Source organism: Indicator indicator, chromosome Z, assembly GCF_027791375.1.
Source record: "Indicator indicator isolate 239-I01 chromosome Z, UM_Iind_1.1, whole genome shotgun sequence".
Lineage (NCBI taxonomy): Eukaryota > Metazoa > Chordata > Aves > Piciformes > Indicatoridae > Indicator > Indicator indicator.
Window position 1 is genome coordinate 54824170 of NC_072053.1, and position 12940 is coordinate 54837109.

General features: G+C 38.8%; 1 protein-coding gene across 1 annotated transcript in view; it reads left to right on the forward strand.

The window, feature by feature from the left end:
• The window catches only part of AOPEP (aminopeptidase O (putative)), a 226758-nt gene that overhangs the window by 82765 nt on the left and 131053 nt on the right, over positions 1 to 12940 (forward strand). The gene's annotated exons all lie outside the window — the stretch shown is intronic.

Genomic DNA, 12940 nt, shown 5'->3' on the forward strand with positions numbered 1-12940 from the left:
TTAGAAGGGGTGGACTGTGATGGTTTGAAACTGTCTTTTTAATTTTTCCTTGCAAAGTTCAGAACAGAGAAAGTGAAAGAATATAAATAAGTCACTATTGGGTGTAAGAAAGCAAAATACTGATTGTTCTAAACACTTCCATTGGATAGATAGAAATGTTTAAGAACTATTACCCAAAACAAAGTGGGCACTCTGCACATTCTGCGTTCTGCAGTGGGGGCAGCTGCTGGGCTGTCTGGCTGCTGTTTCTTCTTCTCTTCTGGCTGAAGATAACACGCACTGACCTTGGCAGCTAAGTTAACAACTTTCTGCTTAACCAACTCTGCTTCTCTGTCCAGGGGGGTCTGGGGGGAAGCTCCTGGGAGAGGGAGGCCCCTTTGGGAGGGTCCCCTTGGGGGGAAGCAAAAGGAGATTGGTTGTGCTTTTCTGTTGAGTGTATATATTTGTAAATGTTGTGAATTTTGTATATTTGTACATATTCATTGCATTTCATTGTAGATTTTAGACTCTGCTTGTAAATACAGCCTTCATTTGCTTCCAGACTGAGCTAGCCTGGTTATTGTCAGTGGGGGGGGGAATTTATGCTCACACCGACACATGTGGCAATGTCCTAAACAACAGGCAAAGTACTTGTTTAGTCTTTGTGATGAGCTGAAACAAATTTGGAAATGTATGACAAGTTAAACTGGTAGAAGACGCGAAAGAGTAAAAGTTCATTGGTAGGTTGTACTTGAGACGTTAACAGAGTTCTCAGTTATGCTAGCTGTGTCCAGTTAGGCTGTCCCTTGCTATGTGATTCAGTAATAAAAGCTCAATGTTTTTGTATGATGAATAAAGTAATTGACAGGCATGATAGCTATTTCCAGCTAAACTATCCCTTTGCTATATGATTCAACAATAATAGCTGGATGTCCTGTATAATGGATAAAATAATTCTCAGGCACACTGAAGCTCTTCTATCACTGATTAGGATGTAATTTAATCTCATTTTCCCACCAGCACAATAAATGTGACTGTGTGTGAAAGAGAATCTGTGTTTGTGTGTAAGATTTTACTTGGAAATAATCTTCCAAAAGGAGGAAAATTAATGCATTGCAAAGGGTTTGATGTTGCCAAAAGATTTTGTTTACAGTTTTGTTGAACTATTAAGCCTTTATTGCAGGGAGAGTAGATTGTTCTAGTTTTAGTAATTACAATGCTGTTCTGATCTGTGGGCTGCCATAAAGTTGTTACAAATTGAAGGGCTGATATAACATGAAATCAGGCACCTCTTCTGAATGTTGGTTTTGTTCTGTATTTAACAAATTAGTATGTTGACATTTATCACTGATGGATTTCATTATTTGCTGAAAGGGTTTTAGGGGGTTTGACAGCATGAATGGCTTGTCCTACAGACTTTTGAGAATTGATAAAGGCATCTTTGTTCTTTGTGCAGAAGCACAACAGATATCTATTGACTGATGGATATAAAAAAGAAGGCTTGTATAGCTGCTGAGGAGAATAAACTAAGAAAATAATTTTGAAGCTATTATGTGTTCTTCTGTGTTCTTTCTTTTTTTCTAGCAGCATATATCTCATTAAATCAATGCAACACAAAACATTGGATCCTCATTCAGTAAAATGAAAGCATGTATTTTGTATCATTTTACATAAAGTTTCAAGATGACATATCTAGGACTAGTAGGACTAGTCAGTTAAACTTCTGTTGCCTAAAATATTTTTAAGACAAGTGTGCAGTGTTGTAGCATTTGTATATACAGAGGATAAAGGTGTAGTAGAAATAATTTTAGTGGGGATGTTGAAATTCAGAATAGAGTGTAGGATTTGCACCCGTGTGTTTAAGTAAAATGAAAGGCTTTAGAAAATATATTTGTAGGTTCCAATTCCTAAAAACAAGAGCAGTGGGTGATGCTGCATATGGGCAAAAATTAGATCACATGCAAACTGGATGATTATCTTAATTCATTGTTTGCTCCCATATTTGTAGTTGGCACAAGAAGCAAGAATTTATTAGATATGGACTGAAAGTTTAAAAGAGTTAGATCTGTCCCTCTTTCTGTGGTATGAAAAGGTTTAAAACCTTTTAAAGAAACTCTGGGCTTTACCTTTTTATTTCTTTTTCCTTAGAAATATCGAATTGTAGCTCTTACTCCTCCGGTAATGTTTGGGATTTCCTGAATGATTCAAAGAGATATGTGGAATTTTCTCTGTCTGCAGGTGAAGTATTTGTGATAGGAATCCTTAAAAAACAAGCCCATTCCTTAGGTTTGGTTTGAGAGACTACTCTAACTATAGTTTGTGTAGATTTAAAAAGAACCACTTCTGCCTTCAAGCAGAATTCATTTCCTTGCTGCTTTTAGAACAGTGATACCACAAGGCTTTATACTGAGAAAAGAATCCTGAAAACTTGAAGGGCAGGCAATCTCTTGTCCTTTTTTTCTTGTTGGTAATCTCACTTCCTTTTTTTCTTGTTGGTTTTGCTTTGTTGTTATTTTATTCTGGTAGGTATGTATAAAAGCCGCCTTCTATAAATTAAATTTAGAAAAATATTTCTCATTTTTTATTGTCGGTTGTCTCATCTGTGTAACATTTTGAGACCACTAAATTGTAAGCACTTGAGTGCATTTTCTCTGAATGTGAAGAAGTAAATGTATTTTGCTCTTTCTGTCTGACTATTTATCATAATTGGTTGTTTGCACTTTGACTGTGATCTGTGTTAATACCTGCAGGAAACTTCGTGATGTAGTAAAAGGAAATCCAGGTTTTCCAGTAGTAACAGTGATGGAAAGCTACAAATAATGAAATTCATCCATGATCAATCAGTGGAAAATGTCATTATTCAGATTGGAACTGAGGAATGTTGTGAGAGACTTTTCATATTAATCTTTTTAGCAAGAATGAAGAGAATAGTTAGAAAAGGCTCTGAAAAAGTATATGTACATTTCTAATACAAAACAAGAAATCATTTTTGTGTTCTTGCCTTTGGAATTTTAGAAGGAAGCCTAAAAAAAAATACCCCACTAAACCATTTGTACTTAAAACTGAGAGGTGTGAGTACCTGTATCTGTATATTTCTGTTACTCTGTTCTTTAAAATATATATATAATCAATTAAAATAATAAATTAGGATAATGAATGTCCATCCATTGCTATTTTCTGTTAACTTTTTAAAAATTTTATTTCAGCAAGTGCTTAAGATTAATTTGGTGGTCCTAATCTTACAAATCAGTTTTAAATGAGACAGAATGACTATAAATGCTGGTTCTGATAGAGACATTTCACACTATTATTTGGCATTAACTCTTTTCACATGGATAATAGTGTGAGTTTTTTTCTCTTTAATTCTTTTCTCATATCATTTGCAGTTTGCAACATGCAATTTACTGCTGTCACAAATCCTGGGAGTATGGAAGTTTCCAAACGCATAGATGTTGCTGGGCTTACATAAGACACTAAAAAAAAATCTGGAGAGCTCTGAAATGGTTCATGCCCTGCAAATTCCTCTTTGTGATGTCAGTTAAAATTGTTAGGCATCCTGGGGCATTAGAAGTGAACTGATCAGTAATTTCTCCACCTTCCAGTGCTTACTTGGATTGGCTGCTGGTTTATTTTGTCATGTCTAGTTACTACCACTACTACCACTACTTTAGCTTACCTACACCTACCTAGCTTACCTAGTTTGACTCTAGCTTGGGTTATCTCAACTGTGATACTCAAACATGACTGAGGTACTGTGATGGTTTGAAACTGTCATTTTAATTTTTCCTTGCAAAGTTCAGAACAGAGAAAGTGAAAGAATGTAAATAAGTCACTATTGGGTGTAAGAAGGCAAAATACTGATTGTTCTAAACACTTCCATTGGATAGATAGAAATGTTTAAGAACTACTACCCAAAACAAAGTAGGCATTCTGCACATTCTGCGTTCTGCAGTGGGGGCAGTTGCTGGGCTGTCTGGCTGCTGTTTCTTCTTCTCTTCTGGCTGAAGATAACACACTGACCTTGGCAGCTAAGTTAACAACTTTCTGCTTAACTAACTCTGCTTCTCTGTCCAGGGGGGTCTGGGGGGAAGCTCCTGGGAGAGAGAGAGGCCCCTTTGGGAGGGTCCCCTTGGGGGGAAGCAAAGGGAGATCGGTTGTGCTTTTCTGTTGATTGTATATATTTGTGAATGTTGTGAATTTTGTATATTTGTACATATTCATTGCATTTCATTGTAGATTTTAGACTCTGCTTGTAAATACAGCTTTTCATTTGCTTCCAGACTGGGCTAGCCTGGTTATTGTCGGTGGGGGGGGTGGGGTGGAATTTCAGCTCACATCAACACAGGTACACACATAAAATACAGTCCAAGTCAGAATGTTTGAAGCAGGTAGGATCTCAGCAAGGTATCAGCCACAGATCAAATTTTTTAAATGAATTTTTGTAAAACCCCAATTAAAGCTTTTTGTCATAGCACTGTCAATGTGTATGCTCTGTGTGGGTTAGGGAGAGGATGAGACAGCATTGTCTAAATAAATTAGTTGCATTATTACGAGATTGTTTATCTCGTGGTGTGTTCCTGTTCTCAAGAGTTGGATCTATGGAAATTCTTGTAATCGTCCCGTTGAAGTAATAGTTCCAAGCCCACAATTTTAACAATATATATATTTCGCTTGGATGATGGAGGACAGAGGAGCAGAGTCTCAGAGAATGCTGGAACTTCAAAACTGAGCACAAAAAGAAGAAGTTAGAAAAGAATAGGACACATTTTTGTCAAGACTGGGCCAAAAAAATAAAACCCACCAAAATGTTTCCTACTCCCAGTGTTGGGCAACTAAATAAATATCTTGTTTTAGGAGGTACAGCTCTGTGTTTTATACAAGACAGAAGCATTAAGTATGAATTCTACTTTTAGGATTGATGGTCCTATGATATTCAGAGAAGTTAATAAATGGTATCACCCCTATGTGGTTAATCTTCACTGATCTAATTTTGAAAGTAAAAGAATTCTTCGGTAGTTTGGTTTGCTCTTGACTTTTGTTAATATTTTTATAATTAAAATATAATCTTTAAAAAAAAGGAGATTCTTTTTTTATACCTTTGACCATTCACTGATGTAAAAGTTTCAGAGGAAATTATAATTGTAATTTTGAGGAAATTAATGCAAATATATATACATGATAAAACATGAAATGATATAAGATATCTTTTACCATTTGTGAATTCAGGAAAACTGAATTATGGAGAATTATCTGGGTCGATGCAGGATTTCTTTAGGCTGTTCCTCTATTGCCTGGGAATACATAAAATTCTTCATTTTTGGAAACACATCAAACCTATATTCTGTTTTGTTCAGGTCACTGTGTTCAGTCCTTTTTCAGTAGCAAAGTATGGTCTCCTGGCTATACAAATTGCATTTGTGAACTTTTGTCATGTTCTCAGTGTGGTTTGGTTTTGTTCATCATAAGGTTCCAGAGTTATTTTGGTATCTGAATAAAATTTATCGTATGTCCTCTGTGAACAATGTCTGGACAAATCAAGTAAGTATTTGACTTTTAAGTCCAAAGACATAGGAAGGTTGTGTATGTCACAGTTGTACATGTAAAATACATACTGTCCTTCTATGCAGATTCTTTTCTTGAAGGCTGTTCATTTTGTGTAGTGTGGGATTGGACATAATGAGAAATTTTAAAAGTTGTAACAAACCAAACTGTTTGTGTAGTAGCTGTTTGTTCTTAGGCTTAAGATATCTTTTTCCTTTCACTGTGTAATTCCTTCAGTTTTATGCCAAGTACCAATTTTGCTGTTGAAGAGTAATAGAGTTTCTCTTAGGGTTTCACCCATGTTTATCCACATCTTGACTATTCTGGTTTGGTGCAGCAAAATAAGCAATACTAATGCAATTGTCTGCCTCTTCATGGAGCAATTGCTGCTCAGATGTCCAGACCGTTAATTTAGTGCTTGACTGAAATTTAAAATTTACACATTGCATTGCTCCGCTGAGTTGTTTGATATTGTCACCTTTCTTATAGGGCTTAGAGGAAGAACTTTCAACTAGATTCAAAGGGGGATGGGGATGAAACCAGGCTTGCCAGAGAGGAGCCTGGAGGTAGCATACCAGTGCTTGTGGGTTGGTGCGCTGGCTTGTTCTCTCAGTCTGACATCTCAGCTGAGGTGGAGGATCCATGTAGCAACAAAACCTCTAGGCTTGTTGATAGGTTAGTAGCCATGGAAGCACCTGAGAATGGTCAGAGAGGAATTAGGGCTTCTCCTCACAAACCAGTGGCAGAATCATTAACCCAGCATGGGCAACAAGCCTAAGTAACTGGAGATCTGTATTCCATCACAGGGCCATGATCTCATCACAGTTACTGAGACATGGTGGGATAGCTCTCATGTCTATGTTGTCATAGATGGCTGTGTATTGATTAGTAAAGACAGATCAAGCAGGTGAGATGGTGGTGTTGCTCTTTATGTGTGTAAGCAGCCAAAATGTTTTGAGGTTTTCCCAGGGCGGGATGAAGAACCTGTTGAAAGCTTATGGGTAAGAATCAAGGGGCAGGCTAAATTGGGAGATATTGTCATGTGTGTTTACTATAGACTACCAGACCAGGAAGACATAGACGAAGGCTTCTACAAACAGCTGGAGGTAGCCTCGAGATCACATGCTTTTGTGCTTGTCGGTGACTTCAGTCACCCAGATAATTGCTGGAAAGGCTGCACAGCTACTGGCCACACAGTTTGGAAGATTTCTTCTGTGTATTGCTAATATCTTTCTGACGCAACTGGTGGAGGAGCCAACAAGGAGAGGTGTGCTGCTGGACCTTGTATTAACAAACAAAGATAGACTGGTCGGGGATTTAAAGGTTGGGGGGTAGTGACTATGACATGGTGGAATTCAGTATCACACAAGGAAGAAGCAGGCAAATAAATAAGGATTGAAATCCTAGACTTCAGGATGGCTAGCTTTGTCCCCTTCAAAGACCTACTTGGAGGAATCCTCTGGGCCAAAACTCTAGAAAGAAGAGGAGGAGCCCAGGAGAGCTGGTTAATATTTAAACATCTCTTCCTCCAAGCTCAAGATAGGTGCATTCCTTTGAGTGAAAAATCAAGTAGATCAGGCAGGAGACCTGCATGGATGAGTAAAGAACTGCTGAGAGAAGTTATGTGGAAGAAGGAAGTCCACAGTATGTGGCAAAAGGGGCTGGTCGCTGGGAGAAGGTGGACCCAGGAAACTACAGACCAGTGAGCCTCACCTCCATCCCTGGAAAGGTGATAGAGCAGCTCATTCTGGAGATCATCTCTAGGCACATGGAGGAAAATATTGGGAGCAGTCAACATGGATTTACCATGGGAAAGTCATGTTTGATTAATTTGATTTAGGTGTGACTGAATGGGTAGATGCAGGGAGAGCAGTGGATGTTGTCTTCCTTGACTTTAGTAAGGCTTTTGACGCTGTCTCCTATAGCATCCTCAGCTGAGGAAGTGAGGCTTTGAAGAGTGGATGGTGAGATGGATAGAGAACTGGCTAAACAACAGAGCTCAGAGGGTCATGGTCAACAGGTCAGAGTCCAGTTGGAGGCCCATAGCTAGTGGGCTCCCCAGGGGTCAGTACTGGGTCCAGTCTTCTTCAACATAGACATCAATGATCTAGATGAAGATGCTGATGACACAAAACTGGGAGGAGTGGCTGACACACCGGCAGGTTGTGTTGCCGTTCAGTGAGGCTTGGACAGACTGGACAGCTGGACAAAGATGAACCTAGTGAAGTTCAACAAGGATAAGTGTAGAGTTCTACACCTGGGGAGGAATGCACCAGTACAGGTTAAGGATTAACCTGCTGGAGAGTAGCTCCGCAGAGAAGGACTTTGGAGTCCTGGATGATAATAAGTTACCCATGGGACAGCAATGTGCCCTGGTGGCCAAGAAGGCCAGTGGTGTACAATGGGTGCATTAAAAAGAGTGTGGCCGGCAGGTCAGGGGAGGCTCTTCTCCCTTTCTACTCAGCCCTAGTTAGAGCACATCTACAATATTTTGTACAGTTCTGGGCTACCCAGTTCAAGAGGGACAGGGAACTGCTTCAGAGTTCAACAGAGAGCTATGAGGATGGTTAAGGGACTGGAACATCTCTCTTAAAAGGAAAGACTGAGAGACCTGGGGCTGTTTATTCTGGAGAAGAGAAGGCTGAGAGGGGATCTTATTAATGTTTACAAATATCCAAAGGGTGGCTTTCAGGAGGATGAAGCCAGTGATACCCAACGATGGGACAAGGACAAATGGATGTAAACTCAATCACCCGAAATTCCATCTCAACATGAGGAAAAAACATCTCTACTGTGAGTGTGATAGAGCCCTGGAACAGGTTGCTCACAGAGGTTCTGGTGTCTTTTTCTCTAGAGATCTTCAAAACCTTCCTGGCGGCATTCCTCTGTGACCTGCCATAAGTGGTGGTCCTGCTTTGCAGGGATGTTGGACTTGATCTCTGGAGGTCCCTTCCAATCCATAGCTTTTTTTGACACTAACACATAGCAGTTGGTCTTCTTTCCCTATTGCTTACCCTACTGTATTATTACATGATTTATGGAGTAAAAAGTCAGTCATCTGCTCTAGAATAACCTTTACCTGTAACTTCTAGTCATTTGTTGGTAGTGGTGGTCATTGTGATAGCAGGAAGGGAAAACTTTACAAAGGTTCCTTTATTTCTGGACCGATGCTCAGAGTATTCTCCCTAGAACTAGATCTGTCTCTCAAGAACTGCATCTACATGTATATTTCAGTTTCTGGTACGCTATAACACTAGGAGATTAGAAAGGTTGTGTCTGTAGCTTTCTCAGTACTGGGTTGTAACATACACCAGAATGCTGGAGATGGTAGAGGTAAGTGGGTGTTGCATGTTCTTTTGTCTGCATTCCTGTAGCATGAGTGTCCTCAAAGATAAATTAAGCTAACATTCAAAGTCTAATGTGGACAATGCAGACATATGCTAGTATTGTTCATTGTATCACCGTAGGTTGAAGGTAACAGATGAGAGATCGCATAAACTGTATGTGTAATGAGATGTCATTTAATTGTCCAACTTTCTCAAATTCCAGTGATCTTGAAATGTATTTCTTAATTCTAATGTGTTTCTATGAAAATATATTTAGTGAGATTTTCCTGGTGTCTTTCTAAACCTCTTTAAGAAGAGGTTTTCTAGAAGTACAATAACTGTCTAAGCAATTTGTGAAGGAGTGTAGAAGCATGAAAAATATTTATTATATAACATACATCTGTAATAAGGATTTTAAGTTCTAGTTTTGACTCCAGAATCATAGGTTTTCCGGTCTTGGCTCTGTTATTTCAATGAATATTCAATAAATAGGAAATCGTGTATCTGCAAATTCCTGCATGTTAGGAGGAAAAAGTTTCTACTTCCAAAGAAATGGAAAAAGTCTGTTAGAAAAGAGCTTCATGGTCCCAGCTTAAATGTGCACTTTAGTTCTTAGTGCATGTCCATTTGTCTAGAGTTTGCACTCTGTGTTTCAATTGATCACAGCCAAATCACATTTGATCATTTGGTGTGAGCAGCCAAAGACAGCATACGGCTGCTGCCTGTGTGCAAAAAAAGCCATAAGCCTGGAGAACAAGTTTTGCAAAATTACTTTCAATTACTTTGGCCTCTTAACTGGTCAGTTTAATGTCAGAGCTCTGGGACTCATAGCAAACCACTTATTTGTAAAAGAAAACATTTATTAAGAACATCTGCATGAGTGGAATGGGATAACTGGAAGATCAAAATCCTGCAGCCTTTCACACCAAAACTTTCTTTACATTTTGGGGCTTGGATTGGCTTTCACATTCACAGCAGAGTTAGAAGGAGCAGAGGAATTTTGTGCAGGGTTAGCAGGAGCAGAGGGAGTCTGTGCAGGGTTGGCAGGAGGTGTGCTTTGAGATCCTGCAGCCACTGCTGCGTCTGTCCCGACAGCAGAGGGAGGAGGAGGAGACTGTGCCTCGTTAATGGTGTCTACCTGCTCAGCTGTGCCTGCCTGTGTAGCCATGTCTGCCTGTGTACCCGAGTCTGCTATCTCAGATTCTGGCAAAGGTCCTGCAGCTACTGCTGCTGGCTCTGAGTCAAAACTATTGGCAGCTTTCTCACAAACCTGAACTGTGATCTCCTGGTCACTGTAATCAGAATCAGAAACTAATTCTGAACCTCTCTGAGCTTTTCTCTGTTTTGAACTTTGCAAGGAAAAATTAAAAAGACAGTTTCAAACCATCACATTGTTCATATGTGTGCATACCATAGTTACAGTAGTAAGATTTCCCTTAACTGAGATTTAACTGGACGAAGGAAGTTGCTTCTTTTTTTTAGTCAAGTGACATGAAGATCTAATCTTAAGAGAGTGTGCTTCAGGATGGAATCATAATCTTTTGATTAAAAGGTGTAACCAAGTGTATACTTGTTGAAAACAAGTCTTTAACTTCTTTTTTCTGTGAGAGCCATTGGGAACTTGTCCAGCTTCCTGGAAAGGACTGGTGAGGTTTTTATTTTTTTGTCAGCTGGAAGAGGTTCCTCAACTTCTTTACCACATCCAGCTATCTTGTTCTGGCCTGCATTGGAAGCTTTGGCTGGACTTGAGAAGATATCAGCCAGAGGCATTTATAAGCTGAAAATACCTTGTCAGGTCTTGATGTAGTTGCTGAGGTGAATCACCTTTGCCTGTGGCTGGTATGGGAATGGATTTACTTCCTTTTCAATGCCAAAGAATGCAATGGATATCAAGCCTTATAATTAGTTCCTAGTAAAATCAAATGGATGGTAGAAGGGTCAAATTCCTGTTCTGCTGGGGAAATAAAGTTTTTAGCTATTGCAATAATTTAATTATAATTTTGATTATTTTATTTTTCACATAGACACTTTCTTGAATTGTTGAGTGTTTTAAGAGCAATACTGATAGCAATAAATAACATTGCACATCCTAGATGGTGTGAAAAAATGTAGATGTGGTTGGCATCAGTAAGAGTGTGGCAAAGCTTCTGGAGTTCAAACATGTATTGGCAATACAGAATCCCTATTTTAAACTAACACAGAGAATCAAACTTCTCTCCAAACTAACAGGTGCAGGACATACTAGAGAAACATACGGAGTCTTTGATAAAACTACTCTTAAGATAAATGGGAACTTTTCTCTGTAGTCATATCTTACTGTGTAAGGCTCTGAATTGGAGATATAGCTGCTTGTTAAGGGCAAACAAAACAAAAGGAATATTTGAGGCATTCTCACGAAAGGAAGTTGCTGTCTGTAGTCAGACTCTAAAATCTAATTCTGCCGCAACACATAATCTTATTTTTGGCCTTGCAGGAAGTTGTATTCTTTATCCCAAATTTAGCTCGGATATATTTTTCTCACTGGAGTGATTTGTAGTCCTTCTATAAAGGAGAAGATTGTCTAAATGTGGGATTTCTATTATTTAAGTGATTGGAAAAGTGGGAAATATAACCTTTACTTTTTGTTGTATGTTTATTTACACTAATTACACTAAAAATGCAAACTTCTCTGGTAAGCCTGTTTACAAGGCATGAAGTTACTTTTGTTTTGCTTAGCCAAAAGGCCTAAAAGCTGCCAGCACTGTCTGGAATGTTGTTTACTTGGTCCATTTTTGCATTTTCTCTTTGTACACAGGCCACAGTTATGGGTTATTTACTTACAACTGACCAAAGTAAAGCCCCCAGTGCTGTCTCTTATTAGAGGCTTTATAATAAAAGGCTCATCGTATGCTTGGACTTTTTCATCCCTGCTTTCTTCCCTCCCTGCCTCCCTCCTACCCTCCCTCTCTCCTTTTAATCAGAATTGCTTTTGGCAAAGATTGGGGGAGCTGCAGGTTTTTTTCTGTTTTGTTTTCTGTGACTTGATTCCTTAATTTCTTACACTTGATTCTTAAAATACAAACAAACTAAAATGTACTAACTTGCTTTGCAGGATTGATTTTTGCTTTGTTTCAGTTTGGTTTGGTTTTTTTATAAGGAGATGGTTATTTAGTATGTTTTTCTATTCAAGTGTGTATCATATTTTATGATCTCAGTTCCAGGCATTCAACTGGTTGCAAGAAAATTGTAAGCACTTTAACACGTCCAATGGAAGGGTAGGGTGAGTGGGGAAGCTCTTTGAAATGCTGATAAATAATATTTGACTGATGGAAATGTCTTAAGGCCATGTCTCTCCCCGCCACGCTTGAAAGGCTAGACTTAGTTTTAAAGACTTGAGGTCTTGACAATATAACGTTCTGCTTTATTTCCTTTCTCACTGGCTAGAGTTGAGAAAACATTTGAAATGCAGATTATGGGTGCCAAAGTTTAGTGCAGGAATAGTCTGCAGATAGTGGTCTTGGTTTGTGCCATTGCTACCCCCAATTGTGGCTTTGTGCCCTGCGGCTTTATTCTTTCCCTAAATGTACTTAATTTCAAAAATTATGTAACTTTGGAGTCATTAACATCTGTACTGTCTGTAGCACAGAAGAAATTGCCTGACAGCAAAACAGGAGCTGGGAACAGCAGTAACTTGTAATTCTGTGTAGGTGTTTCCAGTAACAGAACAGTTATCATAACATTCTTTTTCTCCAGTTTCTTTTTATAGGACTTGAGTCCAAAGCAGTGTAGGTACAGACTGGGTTGTTTTACTTTGTGTAAAGCAGCTATTTAGTGAATACTGAGTCTCCTTCTTATTTCTGTGCCTGTGGTAAAAGATGTTCTCTGTCCTGTCCTGTGCATTTGCAGAAATGATCAAGCCTTACCATCAGATGGCATCTTTTTAGCTTGTTTCAAGTTTTAGTAAGCACATGTGCTTTGCTATACATGGCTCTTGTTGCTTTTGGATAATGGTTTCCTTTCTTTATGCTGCTTCTTTGTTTCCAGCTGTGGTCATTTAACTAATAAATACACTTGCTGCCTATATTCACACCTGCTCATCTTTTACTATCCTGACC